The sequence below is a fragment of the Mesoplodon bidens genome (assembly GCF_964165515.1).
Source record: "Mesoplodon bidens genome assembly, chromosome: 11".
Taxonomy (NCBI): Eukaryota; Metazoa; Chordata; class Mammalia; order Artiodactyla; family Ziphiidae; genus Mesoplodon; species Mesoplodon bidens.
Window position 1 is genome coordinate 25,224,479 of NC_138167.1, and position 11,832 is coordinate 25,236,310.

The 11,832-nt window shown below is 43.7% G+C and overlaps 1 protein-coding gene across 4 annotated transcripts in view; it reads right to left on the reverse strand.

The window, feature by feature from the left end:
• SINHCAF (SIN3-HDAC complex associated factor) overlaps positions 1-7,873 on the reverse strand; it is a 29,702-nt gene extending 21,829 nt beyond the window's left edge. Inside the window, exon 1 of one of the 4 annotated variants that reach the window (XM_081249219.1) lies at positions 7,520-7,873. The gene's annotated coding sequence lies outside the window, so the exon portion shown is untranslated. Of the gene's footprint in view, positions 1-5,209; positions 5,319-6,698; positions 6,883-7,191; positions 7,497-7,519 lie in introns of those variants that run through there. The other 3 variants (XM_081249220.1, XM_081249222.1, XM_081249221.1) reach the window with 3 other exon arrangements.
• Positions 7,874-11,832: the final 3,959 nt, after the last annotated feature.

Sequence of the window (11,832 nt, forward strand, 5' to 3'; positions counted from 1 at the left end):
TCAACAGTACGCTATCTTTAATCACATATAAGTACAGGATCCAGTAAACACTAACAGTGTAACTGGAGCAACACTCTTCACAAAGGGTCAAATAGGACTGAGTGTTTTGTGTTCTCCAACTGCTAGGCCACTTGGATGCAGTATTCCCCTACAAGGAGACATGTTTCTTCAGGGCTTAAGGAAAGCCATGGAGCAATTAAACACTACTATTTCCTCTCACCTGCTTCTAGTAGATACCAACCCACATCCCAACACCAAAGGTTCTGAATTTACTTTACTGATTCACTTTTTTAAGTGAAATTTAACAATTTAAACCTGCCTGGAGGAAAACTGAAAGAGGTGATGGATCCCCACTTGTTCGCCAATAGCTTCTCCAAACATGTAACCCAGCCTGAGAAATTAGATGGTAAAATATTTATACAGTGGTGCCTATGGAATCCACGTTAGCAGAATCTAGAACTCCTCCTACAGGAAAGGGGTCAAACTCAGAAATGAGTGTTCAGCTGAAGTAGCACAGGTTAAAAATAAAAATCACAAACCCAGGTCTGAGTTTTAGATAGTATAAAAAAATCCCATTTTGACAGTGTTATTAAAAAAACCCTGGGTATCCCAATACCAGATTAAGAGAGATTCCAGGGGATGGGAAAGTTAAAGTTTGGGAACATAGTATGTGAGTCAAGTTGGAGTCTATTTCTGCTTTTGTCTTTACAAGTAAATACGAAGTCACTTAGAATTTTACTTCTCCCTTTGTAATCTTAGAGTGAAATCTCACTTCTACTTTCCAGGGACGCTGTGAAGCAAGAGTATGAAAATATCAGTGTATGTACACCATTTATTTCCTTAAATTTGTAAGACTTGCACATTATAGAAATATAAACTCTATCTGTCCCAAGGCACGCACAACAAATTAAAATGAAGGTAGAATCTTGATTTCTGAAGGTTTTCTTTTAAGACCAGGTTTGTGGGAAAAGAGAAACTTAGCATTTTCAGAGAGACTTTTAAGTTCATGAAACTAGACCATATTCCTTTCAGTGAAGCTTGTTCTCCCATTTTCAAATTTGACAAAAATGTGAAGAAAGCACACACCTGGTCTAACCCAAACCTCAGGAAAGTTCCTTAAGCTCTCTGAAGCACCAATACAAGAACTGGCAGTCCTAACCTTTAAATGCCCTGAATTGATTATATAGTCTTCTCTTCCAAACACGCTCTTCCTGTGTTCACCTATCTTGATTATCATCCATACAGTCACACAAAAAATCTGCAAGTCAACTAGGCTCTCTTCTCATCCTCTGCATGGTCCCCACCATGTCCACGATGAAATCCTTAGAAAATCTGCTAATTCCTTCACTTCTCTGGTTCATGTCCCTTCCATCCCCATTGCCTGTTTGTCCCTCATTATGGTGTTCGAACACCTGTCAGAGCCTCATAACCGACTTCCCTGCACCCTTCAAACAGGTGGTATCTTCCTAAAGTTCAAATGTTAATATCCCTTCCAAGGTACCAACACTGGCTTCAGGATACATCCAAACTCCTTGGCAAGAAATTAAAAGCTTTTCAGGATCTAGTCCTGACTACCAGCTGCTCCCAACTTAGAATTCTGATATTCCAGGAGTGTCAAACCAACTTTAATAACTAGCCGCATCTCTACTTAGGCTCCTATTTTTGTCCAAGATGGTTTCTCCTCCATCCCCTTAACCTGAGAAATTCTTTAAGGATTATATCTTTTTACAAAACCTTTCCATAGCTAACAAACACACTGGAACTTGTTTAATGTGTTATTTCCTCTACTCAATGATAAACTGTTGTAGGGCAGAAACTAAATGTATTATTTCTTCTACTCGGTGATAAACTGTTACAGGGCAGAAACTAAGTCTTATATTACAGCCAGGTGCTGACTGTACAAAGTATACAAAACTGGGTGCAACTTGCTAAGAAGAGTGGGGTAGCCAAAATAGAGTTGAACAGTGTTTTTAAGGGCATGAAATAGGAATGATGTCCATAATAAAAACATGTATTTAAAAACTGATGTTTTGAATGGTGTCATTTTTCTTTAACATTTAGTCTGTAGACTTTTGTAGAAAAAAATTGTGAGCTTTAAAGATTTCCAGGAAATGTAAACCAAATGAATTACTTTAATTAGAAAAGATTAATAGTAAACAAGTCAATGCTTTCATAACAACTGGTAGAAGAAATATTTCTTGCTGATTTCAAGCAGGCACATGGAGAGGAAGGGAAGATTAGGAGAATACTGTGCGGAGAAATGAATCGCAAAATGAGAGCTATTTAAACTCAGCATACATTAACACCAACCAAATTTAGAAAACATTAATCCAAACAAACTTATAGTACGTGAAAGCAACTAAATATGAAGCTAGAAATGAATTATTTTAGTTCAACTGCAACTTTTGTACTTGAATATAAAATAGCAAATGTGCCTGTGACTTCCATATTTCTAGTACAAAAAGAAAACTTCACTCCCTTGAAAATACACTCCCTTCTTTTGCATTAGCTGCATTTCCAGATCATTTCCATAATACAGAAAACCTTAGCCGCAGATTCAATTAAAAGAGAATCTGAAAAAAAAGAGAGAGAGAAAGAAACTAGAGAACCAAAAGACAATAAAATATTTTCACTTTATAACAGGACACTCTTGTGGACAAGAGAAATCAGGAAGAAAGAAAATAGCATATTCTAGATTTCCACAGGACTTTTTGATGTAAAGTGGTTGAATCAGAATTGGATTGGCCACCAGGAGATGAAGGCAGTGTACTCCCAGAACCAGCTCCTGAAGGAGGGGGAGAGGCCAAAGACATTCATTCTTTCCACTCATCATTTACTGAATTACTTCCTCCAGCAAGGAAACTGATCCAGGCCTCAGTTTTGTCTTCTGTAAAATGTCTACTTCCCAAAGTTGTCAGGACAATAGTCAGTATTTACCAAGCACATGATTTGCTTATTTATATCCCCAAGAACCAGGTATTATTATTGTTACTGCTATTCTGCAGGTGACAAAATTTGACTACAAAATGACTTACATCTTTAAGATGATCAAGTCTTTGGAACGTAGGCATTTCGACCCCAGAGACTTCTGAACAACTAACCTACTGCCTCAACAAATGTGTTCCCCTCATTCTTAGCCAATTATATTCCCAACACTGCTTAGGAAAAAAAAGAAAACATAATATTTTTAAAGCAACCTACTATGTGCCTGGCACAGTAAATTAATTTGTCCTTACAACAGCTTATGAAGTTGGTTTAGATTTCAAATAAGCTTAAGCTTTCCCCGGTGAAAAACTTATCTTACATGGAAAATCATTCTCAAATTGCTTTTTTGACATAAATCTGCCTGAATTTGAGCCTCATGAGTCAGGTTTTCCCAGGGCCTGATTACAACTCTGGGAAAAAATTGATCATCCAGGTTCCAGATATACAGAATTAACAGTACTGTGCAACAGCAGCGTTGAGGCCCACAAAGGTTCTAGAATATACTATGTATTGAACTTTTCAACTCCAATCTCTTGCAAAAGTAATGCAAAAAGGGACGGCAGCAGACACCTTGTCTGTGTCTTTCCCACTCTCAACTCATTTACCTTTATAAGCCAAATCTCTGCTGCACATTTCATCTGATATTTAAAACAAAAACCCTTAAGATATTTTATTTGAAATTTCCCAGAATATCGAAATTCTAGCTGTAACTCGGCTATAAAATACGAATTAAGAAAAACAGATCAAAGAATTTCAGTGTATTTGCAAAGCTCTTCATATGCATTTTACTTATTTTTTTTATGCTGCAAACATTTTAATGATTATTGTTGAGCATACATATTGGAAAATTTTTTACTTCAAATTGCAACAAGTTAAATAAATGTTTATAATATACAAAGAAGATAAAACCAAAAGTAAAACTTGCTTTAAGTGTGCCTTGCCTCATGTGCATTTTAAATACCTGACCCAGAGAAACAACTGCCCAAAGCCAAAAAGTTATTAAATCCAAAGTTTCTCATTCTCTCGACAAGATCTTTCTATTCACTTAAGAAATGTACTAATACTGGTAGCCTTCAAGTATTTGTAATTTGGTCAACCAAAACCTGGGGAAAACGTTTATTTAATAACAAAACAATGACAGCACAAAACTGATTTCAATTTGTATGGATGTTTTGGTTTGTGTGGGCATGGCATCTCAGGATATTATTATTTTTCGGGAATGACCACTTTTAGATTCTAGCCCTTAAACATGGTCAAAATGCAGGAGAAATCAGGAAAGAAGCAACAGACGTGGTGCTGCTTATCGGATGTCTAGACTGCAGGCAAATACCAAAGAAGCATCCATGTGTCAAACCAGCATAATTTCTGAGCTATGCCTGGGGCCACATACCAAAAAAAAAAAAAAAAAAGTTAGCTTGGAAAGAAAATCTAAGAGGGGTAATCAGAAGGTCAACCCCAGTTCACAGGAACTATGAAGCAGCTAGCGGGGATCGCTAGCCATCACCTTGTGTCAACCCCTGAGCAGCTTCCTCCCCAGCCCCCACAGAAAATCTCCAAGAAAGGCCTAACTCCTACGTGCTAGCTTCTTCAAGGTCGTCCAAAGATAACGCCCGGAACATTGAGCCAAGCATACCTTTAGGGCCAAGGAAGATTCTCCCTTCCCCAAACCACTATATAAATACTTTAAATGCCATCGGGCTTTTCTCCAAGTCCACCAGAAATAAACTCCCAGAATTTAATTTAGATTCAGCAACTAATAAACGTGTTCGGTTTTGCAGCATAAATTATTAAAGGGCTTTTCAAGTCCGGCAAACTCCAGTTCAAAAACAGGTGCTTTCAGAGTACTTTTAATGACAAGGTCAAATTCATTTTTTTAATTATTCGGAGGAAAGGGGGTGGTGTTCTTAAGCTTCCTTAGGACAACGTGAGAGAGGAGTGCGGGGGGAAGGACGGCTGGAGAGAAACTGTCTCGCCCCGGGTCGATGTTTGACTAAACAGTAATTTCTGGTCTTCCGGGTGCCTGGACTAATCGAACGTTAGAGCGAGAAAACAAAAACAAAGAAACCTAGTAGGGTCAGAGTTACGAGAACAAACTCTGCACCGCCCTACCACCCCCAAGAAGTCATCCCCCCAACCAAACCAGCCCTCGCCCCAGCCGGCCCCCCTCCCACACGTAAACACACAAAGACGAGAGCTGCACGCACGATTCACCCACAGTCCTCACTTCGCTTTGTAGGACAACCGGAGCCCCGAACTTCCCCGCGGTGGTTTTTCGGGTGTCGTCGGGGCTGGGCCCCCTGCACTTGCGGGCCGCGGCTCGGCTGTGGGGGAGGGGTGCTCGCCGCGCTCGCCGGTTTCCCCGAAAGCAGCAAAATGCCTCCCCGTGCCGCCCCGGTTCTCCGCGGTCGCCCCAGGCTGCGCTTCCCCAACCCCCCGGGCACGCGGCGACGGCCGAGACAGAAGCACCCAGGCAGCAAAGAGAACCGCTCCCCGGCGGATCGGTGGGTAAACACAGCAACTGGGGTCGGAAGGAAAGTTGCCGCAGAGAGCTGCCCGCCGGGGCGGGGCGGGGCGGGGCGGGGCGGGGGTGGCGGCGGCGGCGGCGGCGGGAGGGTAAGCGCGTCTCTCGCCGCCACCTCCCTCACCTGCGCCGGAACAACGGGCCCCGCGCCCGCCCGCCCACCCGGCCGGCCCGGCGCCTCCCGCAGGCCGCGCCTCCCGCACGCTGCGCTGCCGGGGCTTGTTCCTCCTCATGGCTTTACCCTGACGTAATTCAAACATGGCAACAGTTCGACTTCAAAGGCGGATCCACAGACCTCCCAGACGCAGGCTTCGGCCCCGGGGAGCGGGTCGAGACCTCACGGCCGCTCTCTCCCAGGCCCTCGGCCGTCGCGGCACCCGACGCCGGGGCTCCAGCTCCGGGCCCCAACTGCCGCCCCTCGGCCGCCCGCCGCGCGGAAGCACGTCGCCTCCCCCGCGCACCGGCACCGCACCGCGCACAAGTAGCGCCGCCAAAGTTTCCCCGCGAGGGCCCGAGGAACAAAAAGCCCCTCCCGAAACTCGTCCGAACTTCGGGGGGCCCAGCCCGCCCGGCGGCCGCCCTGAGCGCCGGCCGGGCCCGCACCGGCACATGCAGCTCTTTGTTTTCTGTCCAGCCGGGCGCTGCCTACGTGCAGCCTCAGGGACGTGGGATTGTATCTCAGGGGGAGACACTTGACGACCGCCCAGGGGAAGGGTCCGGACCCCGCGCCCCGGGACTCCGGGGCTAGTCCCGCCGTCCTCCCCTAGCAGCAGGCCCATTTAATCGAAGTTTTGCAATGTCCTTGATAAGAAACGCCCGGATTCCCCGCCCCGCACCGGCCGAGAGTTGGCGACTTTCACTCTGCTTTTTAAACTGGCAAGACGCCATCATCAGCAAGTCACATTGTCCTGCCGACCGGCCCCGACAGCGCCCGCATCTCCCGGCTGACCGCGAGCCGGACGCTCAGCCGGACCCCCGACCAAACCCGGGTCGCAGCCCCAGCACGTGGTCTGTCACGCTCGGCACAAAAAGCAGTGCCCTCCGGAGTTCCCGCACTCCTCCGGCTCAGTCAACGCCGCTGCCTCCATCCCGGAGTCAACTCGGCTCCGACTGGCCATCTTAAGCCGCGCACGGTCGCCCTAGAGAGCGCCGCGGCGCTCACATCTACGCTACAGGTGAATAAATTGCGAACCAAAGTTGAGGCTCCACAGACACCCCGGACGCCCGCGCTGACTGGGCGCGGCCCGGGGAGAGGCGTCTGCTAGCCGGGGCCGCTTCCGAGCAGCCGCGTGTTGCTCATTGTCGCATCCGCATCCCTCCGGAGTTGGGCGGACAACGCCACCCGCGTGCACTCGGGCCACGCCGGCACCGACCCGAAAGGCCGATTTAAACGCCCTCCGCCCGCCAGCTCGCAAGTAGGCGGCAACTTAGTTTTCGAGCGAGGGGCGTTCATTGTCCGCCCTCACCACAACACGCGCGGGGGCCGCAAGAAACTAAAGCACGAGGTCCAACAACGGCGGCCGGCCACTCCCGGGCGCGCGCCCACGCGGGTGCACCGACCCGGGGCCCCTTCGCAATCGCCAGCAACTCCTTTTCGCTCGGGCCTTTCAGCCACCGAACTCCTTGTCGCCAGCGAACACTGCGGCTGAGAAAAGTCATTGTCACCTTCAACGTGGATCCCTCACCTCTGGCGATTCCTCACTCCTTTCCAGGCTCCACTCACTTCCCCCACCTCAAGACTTTCGGTTTGCCTCAGATACGCTCCTCAATTGAAAAGAACACACTAAACATGCAGATACAAAAGAATCTGAGGTTTGAAGATCACGAAAACAGCGCTCCCAGCAATGCCATCTCCAAGACAAAACTTCCTGTGTGTATATAAATGTGTGCGTGTGTGTCTGTGTAAGGAAGGGGGAGGTGGTGAGGTTCGGTGAAAAGAGAAAAAAAAAGCCACTCTCAAATCAATGCCTCGTGAGACAGTTTTCCACCACAGTAATGGTTCGAGTCACTCACCTGCCAAAAGCAGACGTTCCACGCGCAATAACGTTCCCGAGGTGCGGAGTGCACGCCAAGCCAAGCCCACCTCCCAATCGCTCCCTCCTCAACTGCCTTGTCTAGAAAGATTGTCTCCTGCAGTTCTGCAGTTGCTACCGCTGGCGCGGAAGGTGTAGATTCCGCTTTCCCTCTGCGCACGCGCGGCTCCTGGTACAAAATTCTCCTGAATCGAACTTATTTGCATACGGGCGCGCGCGCGTCGATGGCTGGGAGGGGAGAAGGCCCGGCGGGCGCGCGCGCTCCCGAGGCCTCTATTGTCCTTTTAAGGGGAGAAGCGCCGCGGCGCGGGAAACGCGGCGGCCAGAGAGAAACGGGGGCGGGGACTGCTTACTACAGCTGACGTCACGTAAACAAACGCCCCCTGGCTGGAGGCGGCGGCCAAGGGGGAGTGGCGGGATGGGAAAGGCGGAAAGGTTAGCAACCCAGGGAGAACACTAGACTTCGTGAAGTGCTTTCCACTCTGAAGCTCTTCAGGCGCACCGTTTCGCGTTGAAAAATAGTTTTGAAAGCTGTTTTTGCAAAATGCTCACACCTGTGCCCGGTTTCTGGCCTGAAGTGACAGGAGAGGTGGTCTTGCAAGCATCCACACTGAGTTTATACCTTTCCCACATTTGCTAAATTTTGTTTGAAAATGGGTTTTTGAATCTTTTTTCTTTTTTAATTTTCTGGGGCCAGAAGAGGTTTGTCTTTAATGAGTCTTTTAGTAAAGTCCCATTTTGACACTCTTCATTCATTAACTCCTGTCTGCCCTCCTCAAACAGTAACCCAACCCATAACAATCCAATTTTCTTCTCCACTTCGGCCTTAAGATTTCAAGCCTGAGTTGAACGGTTGTTAATTTCCGTGGGAACAGTGTCGCTTTCCTAAAAGACTAGTTAGTGGAAAGCCAGTAGTCTAGGGACGTGCATACCATCTCCAGCTGCTGGTAATGTGTGTTCCACTCACCCAGAAATACTACTACCAACTGGTGGTCTTGGGAATTGAAAAAGTAGCCATGCTTCTTGCCTCAGGAGGGGAAAAAAACTGAAAACCTGAAATAAATCTTCTCAAATTGGTACGTGAAATATGAAAAATGACTGTGATACACCTTTATTCCCAGAACACATCTAACACCAACAGGCTGAGACCCTGACTTAATGTTAGAGGGACATGGGGAGAGAGGAAGGATGTTTTTCCCAGAAACTTGATATTGGTCCCAGGATACAAAAGTGTGGACATCAACCATAAAACTTAATCATCTGCTGACAAGTTTCACTGCTTTCACTGTAGTGTCAACAATATGGATTTAAATAGATACTTCTGAAATGCTAATTTAATAGGACAGCCAATTCCTAGTACATACAAGACAAATCCACTTCTGAATTCTTCAACTAATGCTTCTTTTTTTCTTTAAGCTCTGTAGCATACTATTTCTGTAACTGTATATGAAAACGATATATTAAATACCTGCAAAGGAGAAAAAAACTGACACCTCTCACTAAAATGTGAGCTCCCTAAGGACAAGAATTTAATGTTGTATTCATTTTTGTACTCTAGTGCCTAAAACAGTGCACAGTACATAATAAACTCTGACTAATTGCTTGTAAGTAATAAATCAGTGGACATTTTCAAATTTATTATAGACTTATCTCACATAAAAACAGTTTTAGTTTAGAATTTTTGTGTTCAACTTAAAATGAGTTTGGAAGTTACAGTGATCACCTTGATTGATATAATGCCTGTCCTTATCATAAGTAAAGCAGAATAGGCTTAATAACCATTTCTGGGCCTTGGTGGCAAAATGGACTCTAAGCATAAACTTCTACCTTCTTTTTGAAGAGGATTTTTTAAGTTTGGCCCCAGTTGTCTCAAGTACTTATATGGTTTATGACAGATACTCCAAAAATAATTTCACATTAGTATATGCTTCTGAAAGTATGGAAATTGCAAATATAGTAATATTTTTCAAACTTCAATTACTGCTTATAGGATATATCTATATATTTAATATAAATATAAAATATATATTTATATAAAATATAAATATGCACCTTGAATGCCTTTTCTCTTGAAAGTTTATGTAAAGAATATATATTGTAAGCCATTGTTTTATAATAATTTTAAACAGAGTATAATATAAAAATATTGAATCACTATCTTATATACCTGACATTAATATATTGTAAATCAACTATATACCTCAATACAAAAAAAAAAGAATGTATATTGTAATCCAGGGATGAAATAGGTCCAAATGTGCAAAGAATGCAGGAATTACACTATTTTGGATATACTATGCTACTGAGCTAATACCATACAGTAAGACTTCCTCTACTCTCAAAGTAGGGGTCAAGAAGCAATCTGGGTAATTTTTGTAGGAAAGGTAGCAACAAAATCCTTAAAGAGAAATTTGAGTTCCTTAGAATCTTAAAAAAAAAAAAAGCACCTGCTATTTTTGAACAACCAGGTGCATTCCACAGGTTCTTTTGTTCATTTCATTGCTTGAGCATCTTGTTATATCTGGCTCTATCCAGGGCCAATAGCTTCATTTATGAGCTACTTTAAAATACTATTTCCTGAATAGCGTAAGTGACTTTTTCATAAGGAAGAAAGGAGGGAAATAGGAAGGAAGGAAGGGAGGGAGGGAGGAAGGAATTTATAATATGTAAATTTGGATTATAGGAGATGGAATTACACCATGTTAGGAAAATATTTGAGTATTTTTAATGACTATAGAGCTATTTTGAAGTCATACTGAGTTATCAAAAATATTGAAATTGAAAATGTAGTAAAAATTGAAATTGAAAATAAGTTACCAGATACTCTGGTTAAGCCAACTACCTTGCTTATAATTTGTTGTCCCCGCTGTAGAATTATGCCTATTGCTCAAATGTTTTTGTTCATTTAGCAGACATTTAATGATCATAACTGCCAGATAGTAAAACCATTTCAGAAGTAGGGAGGCTCAAGCCCCTCTTACCTCATCTAAGTTATTTCTATATAATTCTATTTTACTTGCTACTTTTTCTTCTGTAGCTTTTGTTGTCTTCTTTTGAGGATTAACTACTGTCAGCAATTTTATAATTTATTATAATCTTGGAATGGAGGAAAAATTATATATAAAGGACTGAAAAGGACAATTCGTGCTTGGTAATGAAGGATATTATCAGCAATTTAGTAAGGTTTGTAATGACAACTCAAACTAATGATTATTTTTTAAATGAAGGCTGATACCCTCATCAGAGACTGGTACAAACCACATCAAAACATTTTTGTTGAGCCCAGGAAAGAGCTGATTATTATTAGTAAACATTGGGTTTGGTTCCTTAGCAGATAATAGCTATAAGACTAAATGTTTTCCTCACGCCTGAACAAGCACAGTATTTTGTTACTTATTTGTTTAAATCCTTTTGAAATTCAACAAGCAAGTGGTCAGAGCAAGTCAGATAATTTTAAACTATAAGCATGGAATTGGTTATGTGATCTAAGCAATCCTCCAGCAACTGTTGACAGCTGCCAGAAAGAGGTATCTATTACTTAATCAAAATTAACTTTTCAAATTTCTGAAATTAAAGACTTAAAGAATTGTCACAAGTTTACTCTTAGAAAGAGCATCCTCTGAATTTATAGAAATTTTAAGTCTTATGACATTTGAATAGCATACTTTAAAAAATAAAATTACCGGTAACAAAAGTAATTTTATTTTAAGAAGGACATTGACAAACTAGAATGAGTTCACAGGAGAGGAAATCAGGATGATGAAAGAGTCTGGAAACCACAGCATAAATGCAATAATTGAAGGAAGGACTATGTTTTGATTGAGCAGGAGAGCAATCTTTGACTATCTGAAGGACCATCATTAGAAAAGCCAGAGACTTCCCTGGTGGCACAGTGATTGAGAATCCGCCTGCCAATGCAGGGGACACGGGTTCGAGCCCTGGTTAGGGAAGATCCCACATGCCGCAGAGCAAGTAAACCTGTGCGGCACAACTACTGAGTCTGCGCTCTAGAGCCCGAGAGCCACAACTATGGAGACGGTGTGCCACAACTACTGAAGCCCGTGCGCCTAGAGCCAGTGCTCCTCAACAGGAGAAGCCACCGCAATGAGACGTATCGAAGAGTAGCCCCCACTCACCGAAATTAGAGAAAGCCCAAGAGCAACAACGAAGACCCAGCGCAGCCAAAGAAAAAGGAAAAGAAAAGCCAATGGGCTTATTTTTTTACACTTAGGAACCAAGTTAGTCTTGAAAATCACAAGAATGTCTTGCTAAATATCAGAAATATTTCTAAAC